The sequence below is a fragment of the Poeciliopsis prolifica genome, unplaced genomic scaffold, assembly GCF_027474105.1.
Source record: "Poeciliopsis prolifica strain line A6 unplaced genomic scaffold, Auburn_PproV2 SCAFFOLD079, whole genome shotgun sequence".
In the NCBI taxonomy this organism is placed as follows: domain Eukaryota; kingdom Metazoa; phylum Chordata; class Actinopteri; order Cyprinodontiformes; family Poeciliidae; genus Poeciliopsis; species Poeciliopsis prolifica.
Window position 1 is genome coordinate 1,299,200 of NW_026562454.1, and position 17,758 is coordinate 1,316,957.

Consider the following 17,758-nt stretch of genomic DNA (forward strand, 5'->3'; position numbering starts at 1 on the left):
GGATCAGATTGTGTAGTGGTAATATTAAATTCTGCACTAACAGATTCGAACTTGTAACCTGTCCATTTATCTAAATAACGATGTGAATTATGTGAACCGTATAATAATCTGCAATTCAATCCGCACATTGGTTTCTTAAAGAAAGAAACTACATTAACTTCTGGAACAAATTTACCTTCCTTGCATTTTTGTTGTTGTTTAATTGCACATTCCTTAGATGTGTATTTTCTGGAATAACAATTGGTGCTGCTCCAGGAGCAACAGTACAAATTTATGCAGTCATTTTGTGTTAATTCTTTTGCTGTATACCACGACCATAAAACTTCAAAACGTCTGCATGGTAGCAGTTCCAAGAACTTTGGCGAAAATGGCTTTAATATCTCTGAGTGCCATGATTCTACCAACTGTCTCTTCTTCAAATGTTCTTATCCATTTTCCTGCACCGTTGTGAATGTCTGGCAGCCGCGAGACTAAGCCAACCAGATCCGTCGAGGCAAATGGCAAGTATTGGGCTACATCACCTTTCAAAATGATTGGTAATTGTTTAGAAGGGTCATAACGATCAGGTTTGCGTATGTCAAGTCTGGATCTCAAATTGTATTTATTTTGTTTTAGGGCCTCATGTTGTTTTTTTACTGGAGTGCTTGTGCATGGAGCAGCTGCACAAGCTCCGTCGTCATCATTTTCATATCCTAACTTCTGCTCAGCGAATCGTGAGAGACTTTCATCAATTTCCATCTCCATTTCCTCCATCTGAGTCTGATTTGTTTCACGTAGCAAATCAAGGCCTTTATGAGCTCTTGATCTCTTGATCTGGCAGTTCTGATCAGAACTGCCAAATAAGCCAATTAATCACAATTGTTGTTCTTATCTATCTAAATAGCTTACTTTCCAACCCGTGTTTTGGTCCAACTTTTGTGCTTTGCAAGCAACAAAGTCAGAAATGTAATGTATGTATTCCCTTGAATGTTACATATGTTTTCTTTGTTTTTTGCAATAATAGTTTGTCTGAAAAAAGAGTATATTATAAACTTTCTTATTCTGCTGGCTAAATTTCACATACATGCTTGCAAATTTACTAAAAACAAACCCAACCTCACTGTTTTTAGAGCTTATTTAAGATGATTTTTGGACTCTGTGAAAATGTGCACCAATGCTAAAGCTATAAAACTTATAACTTCTAACCCTAATCTGTAAACTGTTAACCTAGTACCTCGAGCATTGTGTATCTATATATTCATTATTCTGTATGTTTCTTTGCTAAAAAAAAATTAGTTAAAAAAAAAAAAAAGCTCGGGAGCGGAGATACCAACCACCTGTCATTTTAGGCTAGTTTAAGCTAACCAGAATATTTACAACTCTCTTGTGGATATGCAGACATTTCTAACCTTCTGTCTCTTTTAAAAGCTTTTCTTCGTCGATACAACATCTTTCTCTGTCCCCCTCTTCGGTTTCTGTTTTGTGCCTTGGAGTTTTTTTCTGCCACCCATTTTTAGCTCCCTGTGGTCCAGTGCACTAATACAATTCAAATTTAAAAGAAAAAAAAGAAAACGCACCTCGGTTCTTCAGAAACCGGGAAGGGAGAGCTACTGGCAGGAGGGGAGGATCGGCTAATCTGTGCTGTTCCTCTACTATTGATAATTTTCATACAAACAGCGGGTAAGTACATAAAATGCTGACTAGAAAAAAAATGATCAGCATTGTTTTTGCGCTCCCTCTAGTGCAGCAAAATACATCAAATTTATTTATGTTTCCAAATGTGAGTAGGGCCAGGGGAGTGGTTGACCTCTGATGACCCCTGGAGAACATTTTCTTAATATCTTCAGAATGATACCAGCACAAACAAAAAATTTTGTTGCAAAAACCAGCACAAACGCAGCCGAGTTGTCTGATTTGAAGAAGGTGGGGGGGGCTGGTTGACCTTTGATGACCTCTAAAAACATTTTGTTATATCTTTCCAATGATAGCAGCACAAATGAAAATTTTTGCTGCACAAACCAGCATAAACGCAGCACAAACGTTTGACACCATTTTTGTTTTGATTTGAAGAAAGTGGGGGTGGGGGCAACTTCACTCAAAAACCTCCCTCTTTAGGGTGGAATAATAATAATAATAATAATAATAATAATAATAATAATAATAATAAGAAGAAGAAGAAGAAGAAGAAGAAGAAACAGTATGAAAACAATAGGCTTCACAGCGATTAGCTGCTTGGGCCTAATAATAAAATAAATTTCATAATGTGGAGAAATATTGTGTATAAACAGACAATCAGAAGAAGCTGCAGCAAATAATCCATCTATAAACTGAACTGTTGACTTCCTGCTGATTACAATTTAAAACTCCTTTCACTTTTCCACCAGCAGGACTTTACCTGAGGAGTAACTTTGATTTATTCTTCATGGTGATTCAGCAACAACCACCTTGATGAACAGGACAGATGATCAGAGGAGCAGAGTTTGAACCTCCATTATTAAGAAAAGGACTGAAGAACGGGTAGAGTTTCTCAGTGAAGCAGCAGCCAGTAAAGGAGTAAATCAGAGCTGCAGCATCTACATCATAGAAGGAGACCAGACCCTCCTCATAATCCACAAACACCCCCACCTTCTCTGGACCAGGATGGAGATGCAGACGGACTGAATCGTCATGACCTGGAAAGTACTGATCTCCATTTCTCATTATAACAGTCCAGAAACCGTTCTCGGTACTCAGATCAGTGTCTCCTTTCCTCTCAACAGATTCTCTGGCCACTCCTAAATCCCAGTCAGTCTTTCCTTTAACCTGAACCTCAAAGTAAAATCTGCCTGAAGAGAAACTCTGTTCTGCTAAAACATTAGTAAACTCAGTAAATCTCTCTGGATTTTCTGGAAGATTCTTCCAAACATTTCCATGTGTAACTTGCTTTTTATCATCAGACAGGATGAGTTTAGGATGAGCCGTATTTGGATCCAGAGTCACATCCGCTGCAAACTGCTGGAGCCTCTTCAGCTTCAACCTCTTCTCCATCTCTTCCCAGAGTTCCTTCATCAGGCTCACAGCTCTCTTCACAGTCTCCTCATATGATGGTGGATGAACTCTGACCTCTACACAGTGCTTGACAGGTGGAGGATCTGTCAGATAGGAGAAGCTCTGCAGGAGGTGGAGGTGATCTTCATCCTGTGAGAGCTGCTTCAGCTCAGAGCTCCTCTTCTCCAGCTCAGAGATCCTGTTCCAGGTCTGTGATGAAGCCTTCAGCCTCTTTCTCTGTAGTTTCCTGTTTGTCTTGGATCTCCTTGAGGAGCTCCTTCAGGCGTCTCTCAGCAGACTCCATCAGAGCCGTGAAGACCTGAACAGCTTCTGCTTTCTCTCTGTCTGCAGCATCTCTACTGATCTCAACTCTCTGATCTCCTGGATCTTCAGTCGTCTCTCCTGGATCGTCTCCTGAACTTCAGCCTCCGTCTTCCTCAGCTTTGCCTTCTTTCCTTCAGATTCTTCTCCCAGAGGAACCAGCTGGTGGTTCTGGTGGTCTAAAACACAGAGTGCACAGACACGGGTCTGGTCGGTCCTGCAGAACAGCTCCAGAAGTTTATTGTGCTTCAGACACATCCTGTCCTCAACTGGCTGTTGTCTCTTCAGACGTGGAGATCCCACAGACCGATTCATCCTGCTTTCTGTGTTCTCATAGCGACATAATCTCTGCCGCAGGTCATTCCTTGGCAGTTTCTCTAAAATTCTGCTGGTCACCTCCAGGCATCGTTGAAGTGTGAAGTGCTTCACCATAATGTTCACAATGTCGATGCTTTTTGATTTTTCAAGTAATGCTTCCTTGATCCCTGTGAGTCCAGGAAGAGTCTCAGGCTGCTGCAGGTACCATTTGAATTTCTCAAGCTCTTTCTGATTTAATTCCTCCAAAGCGTTCAAGACGTCCTCTGCCTTCATCTTTAGTCCTGATAAAGACATAAAACAGTGAAATGAAATGTGATTATGATACAAGGAAATAATACTAGCTTAATGGATATCAGTTTATTAGAGAGGAAAACATTTCAGTATTGAATGTTTATCTTTATCTCTACATGTTTAGTCCTCTACCTGCAGTCAAATATATTTAAAATATTTGATGGTGAGGAAGGTTTGAGGAGTTGATATCCATCCCATAATTTATATACTGAAGTAATTAGAATGAGACAGGAAATTGAGTTTGGTTTCTGTCTCTGGTGTATCGTAGATCTGGAGTGTCTAGATGTGGCCTCTAATTTTAATCTAGATATAACTGTCAAGCTATGAGTAAATGGACAAGTTCTTAACATTTTTAGGCCAAGAATTTAACTTATAATCTTTGTTTTTAAATGTACTTTTCCAGGTTTTGTGTCACAGTATTTTATTACATAGGTAACATTATTTGTATGGAGAAAATGCTGCCAACATGTTTCAGGCTAAGCCTGGTGGTCTGGGTGCTGAAGTGGCTCACTGATGGTCCATGGAGGTTTTGTATTAAAAGATCTTAAACAGACAGAAAAAGTAAAAATATTACTGGGCAATTATATGTTACAGAAATCATCGCCAGTGAAATGCTATTTAAATCCACAGCTAGTCTTAAAAACAACAAATGAAAAAATACAATTAACATGAATATCAATTATTTGCACTTCTGTTTAATCCAAATTAAGTCACACGCTCCATCGGGCCCCCAGGGCTTCAGAGGCCATAAATGCTTATATTTTAACACAGATATATAAATGCAACATTTATTATTGAGATAATCAATGCTGCTGAATTTGATTGAATGGTTTTACCATTCATAAATTAAAAGGTTTTGAATTGTTGGCAAGTTTACTTTGTAAAAGTTCAAAGAACAAGCTTCATAGTTTGTTTGTATTACCATAGCAACAATCTGCTGCTGTGAGTTTAATCTTTGAGATGAGCTGTTGGTTCATAAATACAAATTAATAAACTGTAATTATAACTGATTGTTTTCAGGTTGGCCACTTAATCTACTTTAATCTCCCAGATTAAATCCAACAGAAGCTGCTAGAGGTTCTGATGTTCTAGCAGCAAGAGGGGCCCCACAGTCAGGTTCTGCCCCGGGCCTCATGCAGCCTTGGACCGGCCCTGCAGGATGAGTTCAACCTGCTGCACTGCAGAGAGGAGCAACAAACAGATTTAATTCAGTGCTGCTAATGTCAAATGAAAAATGAAAAAATTTAAATAGACTGATTTCTTTTGTTTTTCATTAATTAAACCAAAATTGGAAATTGGATAATGACTTGTTATTCGATTTCCCATTTAGTGCACAAAACGGAGATGGGAACAATGAATAATGAGCGCTCAATTTTGATCTCCATGATTTGATTTTTGACAAGCGGTTTGACCCCAAGTCCTCTGTCCGGGTCACAGAGGAGCCGCATCTCACTCAGACATTATACAGGCTGCAGACAAACGCTGCAGCTGCAAGTCAGTTTAAGTAATGCTGCTGTCAGAAACAGTCCTGGATATCTGGTCACTGAGAAAAATGATTAGCCTGAGTTTTTAGTTTAGTTTTTTATTTTGAAAGGCCAGAGCATGGGGGCGTGGCTTTCCACACCATCCTGCAGCCATACCTGTCCCATCTCCAGACCAGCAAGATGGCCTCCATTGCTCTGCACCACCAGCAGTGGTAAATAGAGGTAAGTACACTATTCATTTGTCACAAAATGTTGTTTTAAGATGTTTTAGGGTAGAAAATATCCCTCATAGCTTCATCTACCCACTTAGTTAAATTTGGCTTCTTTGAAATATTCTCTGGAGTTTTTGGCGCAGCGAAGCTCCTCTATCGGGGTCAGGGTTAGGGGTCATTGGGTGGTCGAGTGTGTTTTCCCCAGAAACCGCGGCCTGATTTTGATAAATTACTGCTGTTTTCCACTGCTTGTTGTAGGTTCAAAATGTGATATAAAGAGTTTAAAAAGAGCTGAATCACTGACTTCCTTTAAATCCAGACTAAAAACCTGTAGAGTTTTATTTTTATTTAATCAACTACTAAATTAACTTGGAACTTGACTTAATGTCGTGTTTTGATTGTTGATTCTGTTGCATGACTTTGTGTTTTTGTATTAGTTATGATGCAAAACATTTTTGAAATGCCTTGCTGCTGGAATCAAATAAAATTGGATTGATTTGTATATTGACCGTTTGATAAGTTTATCAAAATATAATATCCCTCTCTGGAGATTTTGATACTTGTCAAGATATTAATATCTTTAAAACCTTGATAATGTTTTCTTCCAATACCTGTTACCAATATTCGTTCCCTCTGATTTTATTTTTTTGTTTGTAAATTCATATTATTTTTCTGTATGTGAAATTTGTCTTCCCTTCGATTGGCTGAACTTTTTTTGAATTATTCTTATCTTGTATTGTTTCATACAAGCTCTCCAGGACCAGAGGCCTCAACTCCAAGTTTGGATGCAGCTTCCCAGAATCCCCCAGTGATCCTCTTCCTCCTCCGGACATCGTCTTCCTCACTGTCTCTTTATCTTTATAAAAGTCTTTCTTTGTGTTTAGTCAGTTGAGTCCAATAAGTTATAGTAAAAATCTCATGAAGGGAACAAAGGTTTTCATTTCTAATTGGACAGTCATACTTCACTTATGGAAGTGTGAAACATTATAAGGTGGTAAACCATGAAAGACGATTATAGATGAGGGATTATTTATTTAGATTAAAGTCCAAATTCTGAGATTAAAGTCAGAATGATGACCTTTTCTTTCCCAAATCCTAAACAAATGTAGGCAAACATTTATTCAGGGAAGCTTTTAATAATCTAATTGGAACATTATTTCAAACATTTCCTATCTGGTAGAAATAGATACATTTTTATTATATATTTGGGATAATTAACTTTTTCTGTATAATTGTTCATGACGTACCCAGTGGCACTAAAAGTGGGTATGCAGAGTGCAATGGGGTGCTGCACTCAAGGAGGCGCCAAAATGATTTTTTCCTAGTCTGCATTTTCTGTATTTAACAGCTGTTTGCAAGATTAAACTCGCAGCTGTCTATAGCTTTCCTATAGACAGCTATACTTGTCTATAGCTGTCAGACAAGTATGCACTGTCATCACTTAATGTCATTATTTAACCATAAACATAACATCATGACGTGGAAGTTGGATCATCAGACACTTTGTTATTAACAGCTTTATGACATCTTGATTTAATGTCAGAGCATCATCAAGCAGCAGCTAGTTTTACATGGACAGTGTTGTGGTTGACTGGAGCTGCTTTAAATACACGTTGAAACCACAACAATGCATTTATATCTATCTAGTTATCATTGAAAAATATTTACACACACACTGAGAAGCTTGAGCACGCGCCCCTTCAAGAACGTGATGAAGCAGTTTTTATCTTTTGGTAGTAGTCGGGGTCTGCCCAAGGAAAAAGCAAACTAAGCAGCTGCTTTGGGCCCCACGGCCTCTGAGGGCTCCTCAGTGGAGCTTTTTTTTGTAATAACTTCTATGTCATTATATCAAAAACACACAGTTTTACTATGAACGGCTTGTATTTACAATAAGATATGTTTGATAATGTATGTATATGGGCGACTGTGGCTGTGTGGCAGAGTTGTCGTCTTGCAATCGGAAGGTTGTAGGTTTGATTCCAGCTTCCTCCTGCCATATGTCGATGTGCCTCTGGGCAAGGCACTTAACCCCAAATTGCCTACCGGTCTGCGTATCGGTGTATGAATGTGTGTGTGAATGGGTGAATGTGACTCTAGGGTAAGCGCTTTGAGTGGTTGAAATGACTGGAAAAGCTCCATATAAGTTCAGTCCATTTACCATTTCCATTTTATAAATCATTATTTATGGGAAACGAGCTGCTGTGAAGAGCATCCGAAGCTTCGGTCAGAAGTTAAGTCAGCAAAACAAAGGACTGATCCTTCAGGGAGGAGAGGAGGAACAGAAAGAGCCAAGATAAGGTTGGTTTTAATGAGTCTTTATAATATAATGTAAAGATAATAAAGCTGCTAACAGAAATGACCTTATGACCGGACCAGACCGGTCCAGTTCTACAACATTGAAGCTGCGTCTTTGTGTGAAACTGAGTTTAAATGAGTTGATTCTCCTGGTGGATATTTCTGAGGTATTTTGGTTCAAACTGTTTGATCAGGTTTGATATGAATAATTAAAACTCATCAGATTCTGATATTGTTCAACTAAATGTTGAGACGTCAGGCTGCAGCTGCAGCAGGATGAGCTGCTCTCTGCTGCAGCTGATTTGCTGTTTGCTGCTGAGGAACAAACATTGTGATGCCACAAGGTTTCTTTGCTGTATCCACTCGCGTGTTTGTAGAGGAAAATAAAAACTTCCACAGCGCTCCGAAATAAGGATGCAAAACAAAAATTTATTCCACAGTTTTGTGAGATATCCTTACAAGAGCAGTTGTATCTTATCTAACCTTCACAAACAACTACGGTTGAAAAACTGTGTGGCTCTGTAGATAAACTAGCAGCGCCTTTCCTTTCTTTCTTGTTAACGCTACAGCGTCCACACCTCATTTGCATAAATTGCGAAATGGACACTTAAACTATAAACATACAACTTAAAATAAAACACTCATTGACAACAAAACATTACAAAATTAGCTACATGCAGTACTAATAATTCTTCCTAAACTTAAATAAATTCACTTATTAAATTACATATTAAACAAAAATGTTTTAACAATAACTGAATATTACTTCACATTAACTTGGCCTCCACATTCCGGCCCCTAATTGTGACCCTTATTACACAATTACCAACTTAAAACTTGTGGAGCCAAAGTACTCAAATGCCATTCAACAAAAACAAATTAAAACAAACTTCTCAGTCTCTATATGAATGACTGCTTCAGTCCGCTTCCTGTAAAAGACAAATCTTTGTTATGGGTCTGTCCAACATGCTTGTCTTGGTTTTGATTTTCACTTGACGCACCATTCCTGTCTTGTCAGAGATGGTTTGGATTATCTTCCCTGTAACCCAAGAATTGCGTGGAGCTGTGTCATCAACAATAAGCACAATGTCTCCAACTGCAAAGTTGCGAGACGGACGGTTCCATTTTTGCCTTTCCTGAAGTAGTGGCAAATATTCTCGTGTCCAACGTTTCCAGAATATTTCTGACATATGTTGTACTTGCTTCCATCTCCTTCTTGCGTAGATATCTTGTTTATCGAACAGTCCAGGAGGAAGAGATGGTTTAGTTTCAGAAGCAAGAGGTGATTAGGAGTGAGTACCTCCAAATCGTTTGGATCACTGGACAACTTAGTTATTGGCCGACTATTAATAATAGCTTCCGCCTCACACAGAAGTGTGTGTAGGCCCTCCTCATCCAGTGTCTGCAGTTGTAGCGTGACATTTAAGATTTTCTTCACCGACTTTATTAATCTCTCCCAGACGCCGCCATGGTGGGATCCTGTGGGAGGATTGAACATCCATTGAATGCCTTGTTGTTGAAGGTGGTCTTCAATCTTGGACACATTCCATTCATTAATGGCTCTTTTAAGTTCACGCTCTGCACCGATGAAATTCGTTCCATTATCAGAACGAAGGATCTTTACTTGGCCTCGTCTAGCAATAAAGCGACGAAGGGCGTGAATAAAGGAATCCGTATCCAGTGAGGCTGCCCATTTCCAAGTGTATCGCACGAGTGGTTAAGCAGGTGAAAATGACACCATACTTCTTCACCACACTTCGTCCACGTTTAATCTCAAACGGACCAAAGTAGTCCACGCCACAGTTAGAAAATGGTGGGTCATCTGGCAGAACTCTGTCTTGAGGAAGGTCTGCCATTTGTTGCTTTCCTACAACTCCATGCGCACGTCGGCAGACAATACACTTGGGAGAGTATCTGTCTTACTGCAGTGTTGGCACCAGGAACCCAATATTTTGTTCTCAGCTTTGAGATTACATGATTACGACCACAATGTGCCAAGTTCTCATGAATTTCTTTGAGGATAAGCTTTGTGACGTGTAGATCCTTACTTAAGATTGCTGGGCGCCTTGACTCTTCCGGTAGTGCAGCTTTCCTAAGTCGTCCTCCAACTCTGAGAATGCCTTGTTCAAGTACTGGATTCAGTTTGAAAAGAGAACTAGTCCTTTTCACTCCCTGACCTTTAGAAAGTGCAGTGATCTCTTCGGAAAATGCCCTTGCTTGACAAAAGCGAACAATTGCTTCTTCAGCCTTTGCAAGGTTCTCTATAGTATGTTTCTTGTGGTTTGCTTGAAACAGGCTTTCCTTGAAACTTCTCATTTCCTTTTCAACTTCAGATTGAGATTTCACAGCAATTAACTCTTTTCTTTTGCGACACAGTTGCAGTAGAATACTCTTAACTTTAAGCATCCACGCAACTGCCTTTTTTAGTCGAAACCAGGATGAGAAGTACTGCAGGAATTCTTGCAATACATCTTTACGTTCCTTAACAGTGTGAGCACAAATCAGTGTACTCTTCACCTCTGGGTCTTCTGTAGTCAGATCTCCAATAGTATGCACACACTCTGGCCATTCGTCCATGTGTTTAACAAGAAAGCCCGGCCCCTGTAACCATACATGGTGGTGAATGAAGCTTTCTGCCTTGAGTCCTCTGGATGCGCAGTCAGCGGGATTCAATGAGGTGTTGATATACCTCCATTGCTGAGGATTGGAGCACTTCAGGATGACATCCACACGATTAGCAACAAATGTGCGGAACCTACTAGTTTGGTTGTTGATGTATTTCAGTACCGTGGTACTATCTGACCAAAACACAGATGGTTGGAGTGGAAGTTGCAGCTCTGATGTTAGAACATTGTCCATGCGTGCTGCCATGGCTGCTGCAATAAGTTCCATACGTGGAACCGTTACCGACTTAAGTGGGGCCACTCTTGCTTTCCCTAACATGAATGCACAATGAACTTCGTTACTGCTATTCTTCTGTAGCAAGTAGCTAACTGTGCAATAGCCTTCTTCACTGGCATCAGCAAAATGTTGCAGCTGGTTGTATACTGACTGTCCAAATCCTACAGGTTCACAACATCTTGGAACACTTATGTTCTCCAGCTGGTGGAGCTGGGTCTTCCACTCGAGCCACTTATGAGCCAAGTCTTCAGGTATGATGACATCCCATCCAACCTTCCGCCTGCAAAGCTCTTGCAGAATCTTCTTAACTTGACGCATAACTGGTGACAAGATACCCAATGGGTCGTAGACGGAGCTCACAATAGAAAGGATGTTCCTCCGAGTAGGAGCCTTGTCTGGCATTATGATCTTGAATCTGAAGCTGTCACTGAATACACCATTGGACTCCCAACGCCCTCTCTATGGGAAGCATATCCTGCTCCAAGTCCAGATTTTTAACTTCCGTTGCCCTCTCTTCTTCTGGAATAGCTGCTAGTACTGCTCTGCTATTGCTAATCCATTTGGTGAGTCTGAATCCACCTCTATAACATACCGCTCTCAGGGTGTGGTACAACTGGATGGCTTCCTCTTCTGAGCTCACAGACTTTAAACAATCATCTACATAGAAGTTGTGTAGTATTGTGTCAACTGCTTGATTGTTGGCCTGGTCTCGGTTGTCTTCGGCACATTTGCGGAGAGCGAAACTAGCACAGCTTGGCGACGAAGTTGCGCCAAAAATGTGGGCCACCATCTTGTACTCCACCATTTTCTGAGTAGTGTCGCCAGATTCCCACCACAGAAACCGTAGAAGGTCTGAATCTTCATTAGGTACCTTTACTTGGTGAAACATTGCTTCCACATCTGCCATAACTGCCACCTCTTCTTGCCTGAATCTGATAATTACTCCAAGCAGAGTACTCGTAAGATTTGGTCCTTGTAATAACTGGTTGTTTAGAGCGGTGCCTTTGTACGACGCTCCACAGTCAAAAACCACTCTAAGTTTGTGTTTATTAGGATGGTAGACTCCGTGATGTGGCAGATACCAAACCTTCCCATCGTCACGATCAAGGTCTTCTTCTGGAACTTTCACCGAACCTTTTTCTAATGTTACTCATGAAACTTGAGTATTCAATGTGAAATGAAGAGTTCTTCTCCAATTTCCGCCTTAGGTTTAAGGCACGTTGCTCTGCCACTTTACGGTTGTTAGGCATCCGAATATGCTTGTTATGGCAAAGCAATACTGTAATGTCCATCCACAATGGTAACTGACTGTGTTGCAATATCCAAAACTGCAAATCTTCCCTTGACATTTCCTGTTTCTCATTTCTTTCACACTCAGGAAAGTCACTTTTAAACTGCTGACTCCACAGTTCATCCAATCTGCTTACTGATATGCGATTTGCTGAAACTTGAATCAACCCTTGCGTTGCACTTTGTAAAATGTGTCCTTGGAGGGGTTCGCTGATGGTCCAACCAAGCCTGGTTCTCACAGCGTATGGACCTCCCCTTTCACTTGCAATAACCTGCCAAGGTTCCATGGCTTTAGGAGCATTAGTCCCAATCAGAAGTCCAACCTTTGCTTCAATCTTAGGTATTGACACCTGCTGAAGATAGGGCCATTTGTTCACGTAATCTTGTGAAGGAATGTTACAGATAGAAGCAGGGATGTTGCTGTGACTGAACATTTCTGGCAGCTCGAAAAAATCATTATTGTCTAAGCTGCTTATTTCCAACCCAGAAACCACGTGGCTACTGACGACATTTTCTTCTCCCATTGTTTTCAGCAAAATGTTCATTTTTTGCCTGAAAGATTGAGTTGCATCAGCTCTTCAGTACAAAAACAAGCTGTACTGCCTGGGTCTAGAAATGCATAGGTGTATGTCACCTTTTGACTCTTTTTAGTTTTACTTTGACTGGAACTATCGCCAATATGTGTCTGGTTTCTCTGCACCATAAGTGGGTGCATCCATTTCCACAAATCCATTCACAAACTGACTCTGTCGGTTGTTCCTCTCCCTCTCTTGTTGCCACTTCAGGCCCTGCCTCGTTATAACACAACTGGGCCTTTTCTTTATGTGTAATACTGTGGGATGGTATTGCGCACAAACCTGACAGCTGGCCTTTTCTTTGCATAAATTACTCATGTGTCCCTTTTAAGACAGCTAAAACACAATCCTTTAGTTTTCAAGAAATCAATCTTTTCCTTGAAGTGACTTCCTCATCTTCTTACATTGTTCCATAGTGCTCCTCACCATGACAGAAGAGACAAGGTTTGGAAAATGCACACGTCTGGTTTCTGCTGACCTTTTTCTCTGCCTTGGTTTGTGTGTCCTGTGTAGTGGTAATAGTTGCAGCTGTGGTGAATCCCTTTTTGTAGCCACTTTTTCTTTGCAACCTTTCATCCACCTGTCCTTTAACTTGAAGCTTTAAGGTGCTGTCCTTTATGTCACCGAACAGGGGATGTAAAACTTCTTTGGCCTGTTTATTGACAAAATCCACCAGATCGGCAAACTTGACTCTGCGCTTTCTTTGTCCAAGATTCCACAAGCATGCGATCTCCACCTTTCTCTCAATTTATATGGGAGCTTGGCAATGATGGCACGCATGTTGGCTGTGTTGTCCAACTCCTCCATATACTACATCTGCCATTGCATTACGACATCCAGTGAGATAGTCCGAATGCATGAAGAGCCTCTCCATCGTCAGCCTTGATGGTTGGCCAACCAAGAGCTTTGTTAACGTATGCCACCGATATCTTGTAGGTGTTGCCAAAGTGCTCTTCCAAAAGTCTCTTAGCTTCCTTATACCCACGCGTTGGTTCCATATGAAGACAACTTCTTACCAATTCTCGTGGCTGTCCACTTGTATACTGTTCCATGTAGTACAGCCGGTCTTTGTCGCTTTCGGTTTTATCCTCCACCCCATGTTCAAATGCCCGAATGAACAGCGATACTCTAATGGGTCCCCTTTAAAAACGGAAATGTTCTGAGGGGGCAATGCTGCCAACTTCTGCTGCTTTGTTAGCACTTCGACTACATCCTGCAGGGCACTTGTCTGTGCTGAATGAGAGGTAACACGCGTGTTTGCTGCACGTTTTGGACAACGTTATTGTTCTGATTTTGACCCTCTTGTGTTGGGAAAGGATTATTTGACTGCTGCTGAGCAAACAAATCTTCAGCTCTGTGCGAAGTCACGTAGGAGTTCATTCCCTCCCCTTTGAATGCACGACTGGATGCCTTAGATGAACACACTTCATATTCTGATAGGATCTTCATCTTTGCCTCATTTGCTGCTAGAGCTGTTTGTATTTCTAGCTCCTCCCTTTCAGCTTTGAGTTTAGCCTCTCTTTCCTCCAGTAAGTGTCTTTGTTTCAAAGATGATGCCTGGACCAACAACTTAGCTCGTTCCAACTCTGCTTTCATTCGTGTGGAAGAGGCAGTCGATGATGCACAAGAACACGTTCAGAAGAGCTCTTATGACTTCTTTTTGACAAAGATGCATCAGATACGCTGTCGAATGGATTAATCTCCTCGTCACATTTTTCAGCCTCTGCTGTGTTCTTAGCCTTTCCATCAATCCAAGCCAAAGCTGTCTCTGCAAAAGCCTTGAAAGAATCAGCCTTAGGTTCAAACCAGTTTTCTTGATCCAATTTTAAATCCCTCTGACATTTGTTGGAGCAGCTCCTTCACGTTTGTGTTCAAACCACAAAACTCTCCAAACAGTCTATTAGCAATGCCTTTTTCCTCCATAGCTTTAGGTGTGAGTTTTACTGCTAGCTTCCATATTGTAGCCACGATATCTTCATTTTCAACGTCCATGACATTAAATATCCAAACAGCAACAGCAGAAAACTTCCTTTCTGATCCGAAAAGCTTGCAGATTGTGTCGAAGAGCACTTAGCATCCACAATGACTCGGCAGTTTTTTTTTTGCTGAAATGTTTCCGAAATGTTTCCACTACTCACTTTTCTTCCAGCTTGATTTTGCTGCTTTAATCCGTCCACAGATGATAATTAATCCACAAAGCAGGTTTTTCAACGAAATGTGTTGCCACAAGGTTTCTTTGCTGTATCCACTCGTGTGTTTGTAGAGGAAAAGAAAAACTTCCACAGCTCTCCGAAATAAGGATGCAAAACAAAAATTTATTCCACAGTTTTTGTGAGATATCCTTTACAAGAGTAGTTGTATTTTATCTAACCTTCACAAACAACTACGGTTGAAAACCGTGTGGCTCTGTAGATAAACTAGCAGCGCCTTTCCTTTCTTTCTTGTTAACGCTACAGCGTCCACACCTCATTTGCATAAATTGCGAAATGGACACTTAAACTATAAACATACAACTTAAAATAAAACACTCATTGACAACAAAACATTACAAAATTAGCTACATGCAGTACTAATAATTCTTCCTAAACTTAAATAAATTCACTTATTAAATTACATATTAAACAAAATGTTTTAACAATAACTGAATATTACTTCACATTAACTTGGCCTCCACAAACATTATTTTACATCAACTTAAAAGTTTATGAGAAACTTCAGTCAAAATCACCACCAGAAACTTGCCCAGCTCACCGATAGCCACCTACCGCTAACAGTGGATCTCCAGCTTCCTGGCTGAGCAGCTTCATTTACCACACGAGGTTCTTCATCCTTGGCAGCCCACAGGGCGTGTTCTCATCCTCCTCCTCCTTTTCTCCGTTATCAAATGACTGAACTTTAGTAATCATTATGGCAGAATTGTGAAAGCTGTGAAAGTTCAGAAGTGTGTGGACAATGCTACTGCTGTGATGATGACTGATAACTCTTCTCAAGGCAGTGGAGCAGAAAGTGGGCTTCTGGGAAACCAGCTCCTCAGTCCCACACTCATCATCAACAACACTTTCTAATGTGGATCACTTTCTGTTTCTGGTCCTCACACATAGAATACGGTCCAGCAGAGTCTGGACTTCCTGCTGTAACTTGAACAGCCTCCCTAAGCAGAAGTTGAGCAATTTCTAATCTGTCTTTCACTCTGTCCATGTTGGTCCATCAGCCACAGACCAGAACCAGTCCAGACTGCAGGGAACCATCAGGTCTCCAGAGAGGATCTTCCCTCCTTCTTGGACTTGGCCAGTTCTGCACAAAATTAGGAAAACGTGATAATATTGGTGAATGTTGCAATAACAATATGACTTCTATAAATAGACAAAGTTAACAGGTTCTGCTCTCCTGCCATAGGAGACAGACATTAACCTCAGATTATCACTAGTCTCAGTGTTTCTAACTCACCATGCAGAGGATCGCTATTTAACGAAAGTCTGTTGATGAGTTGAAATCAGATGTGTTGAATGCATTTCCTTCACTAATGAATTATATTCATGGGAAAATCTTTTTCTTTCATCTTTCATTTTTTTATTACTAACATTAAATTATGAGTCTGGATTTGGTCATGTTAAGAATTTCCTCATCAGCTTCTTCTAAATCTGATGTTTTTAATTCTTATTTAAATTTCATAATGAATATAATTTTTACTCAGCAGGTTTAAGGACATTGTGACGAAATTAACTAAAATATATCCAACATTTTTCCAAAAAGAGACATATATACATTTCTTGTTGCTGAGAAAACTTTGTCTTTATGTCTTTCAAATAATCAAGAGCCTTGTTTATTTCAAATCTACACGCGTTGAAAAGAAATGTTAGAAAATTCTACTTTTGTTTTCTTTTAAATATAGCAATGTTTTTTGTTTAAGGTAGAAAAATAAAAAGTAACGACACATTTATTCATGCATTTCTAAGACGTGGAAAATAAACTTTGTGGCCTTTAGGAACTTTAAACTTGATCGTTTTGACACCAAATTATAAATAAATATTTAAAATGTAATGTGATTTTGGTTCCTTGAATCATTTGAAGTGAAATTATGTTAAAACATATTCAAAATAAAAACTATCTTGGTGTTAAACTTCCCGGTGTAATGTGCTTGATTTGACCTTTTCCGGGTCATTTTGATGAAACCTCAGTCTGATCTGTGTTGCTCTGTTTGTTCAAAGTGTTGCTGTAGTTTCTCACCTCGATCTTTGCTTTCTGCCTCCTGTATGTTGGTGAAATTGGGCCAAAAACGTTTGGATCTATTAAGATGAGCAGAAATCAAAAATCAAAACTCTGAAACAATGTCTGCAAGCAGCTGAAGTTCACCTTGTTTACTGAACAGGCAACATTTGACGCTGCTTTAAATAACTTGAATAAAATATTTGATATATGTTGGTTGAAACTGTCACTTTTCTCCAGCAGTTACTGCTGGAAAAAACCAAACGCTGCTCTGTAAAGAGGATGGATGATTTAATGTCCACATTCATAGAAAACATAGACAGTTAAATATTCAATTCTTATCATGAATTTTAGACACTATTTTAATAAAAGCATTGAGTTTCCTCCAAGATAATCTAAATTTCCTGAAAGTGTTGTCCTAGTGCAGCTTGCAGAAACTCAGTAAATATCCGGTTTGGTACTCACCACTGCTTGTTTCTGAGTTGTTTGGTCTGGACTGCAGCTCTGCTGATGATCTGCAGGTTTTCTGTTCAGTCAGTATTTAAACCTGCTCTTGTTGCTCCACCTCTGACCTCAGGAATGTTCCAGGTCGGTTTCCTCCTCCATTTATAACTACAGTCTGACTAAAATGAGTCGTGTTATGTGATTACATTTTGACCGCGTCCTGAGAATGTTAGAGATTTAAAACTAAATGTTTTTATGTTTTAGTCTATGCTGCTGTGATGGTTTAATTCCAGTTCGTGGTTCATTAACGACTCCATGACAAACCAAGGTTTAAGGCTTGGGTTTATTCAACGCCTGGCTGGAAAATGGAACAGAAGCTGAAAAACTTTTAAAACATATATTTCTAACTAGATAA

At 40.0% G+C, this 17,758-nt stretch overlaps 1 pseudogene; it reads right to left on the bottom strand.

The window, feature by feature from the left end:
* Positions 1-730: 730 nt before the first annotated feature.
* Positions 731-17,406, bottom strand: LOC129352673 (E3 ubiquitin-protein ligase TRIM21-like; annotated as a pseudogene).
* Between the last annotated feature and the right edge of the window lie 352 nt (positions 17,407-17,758).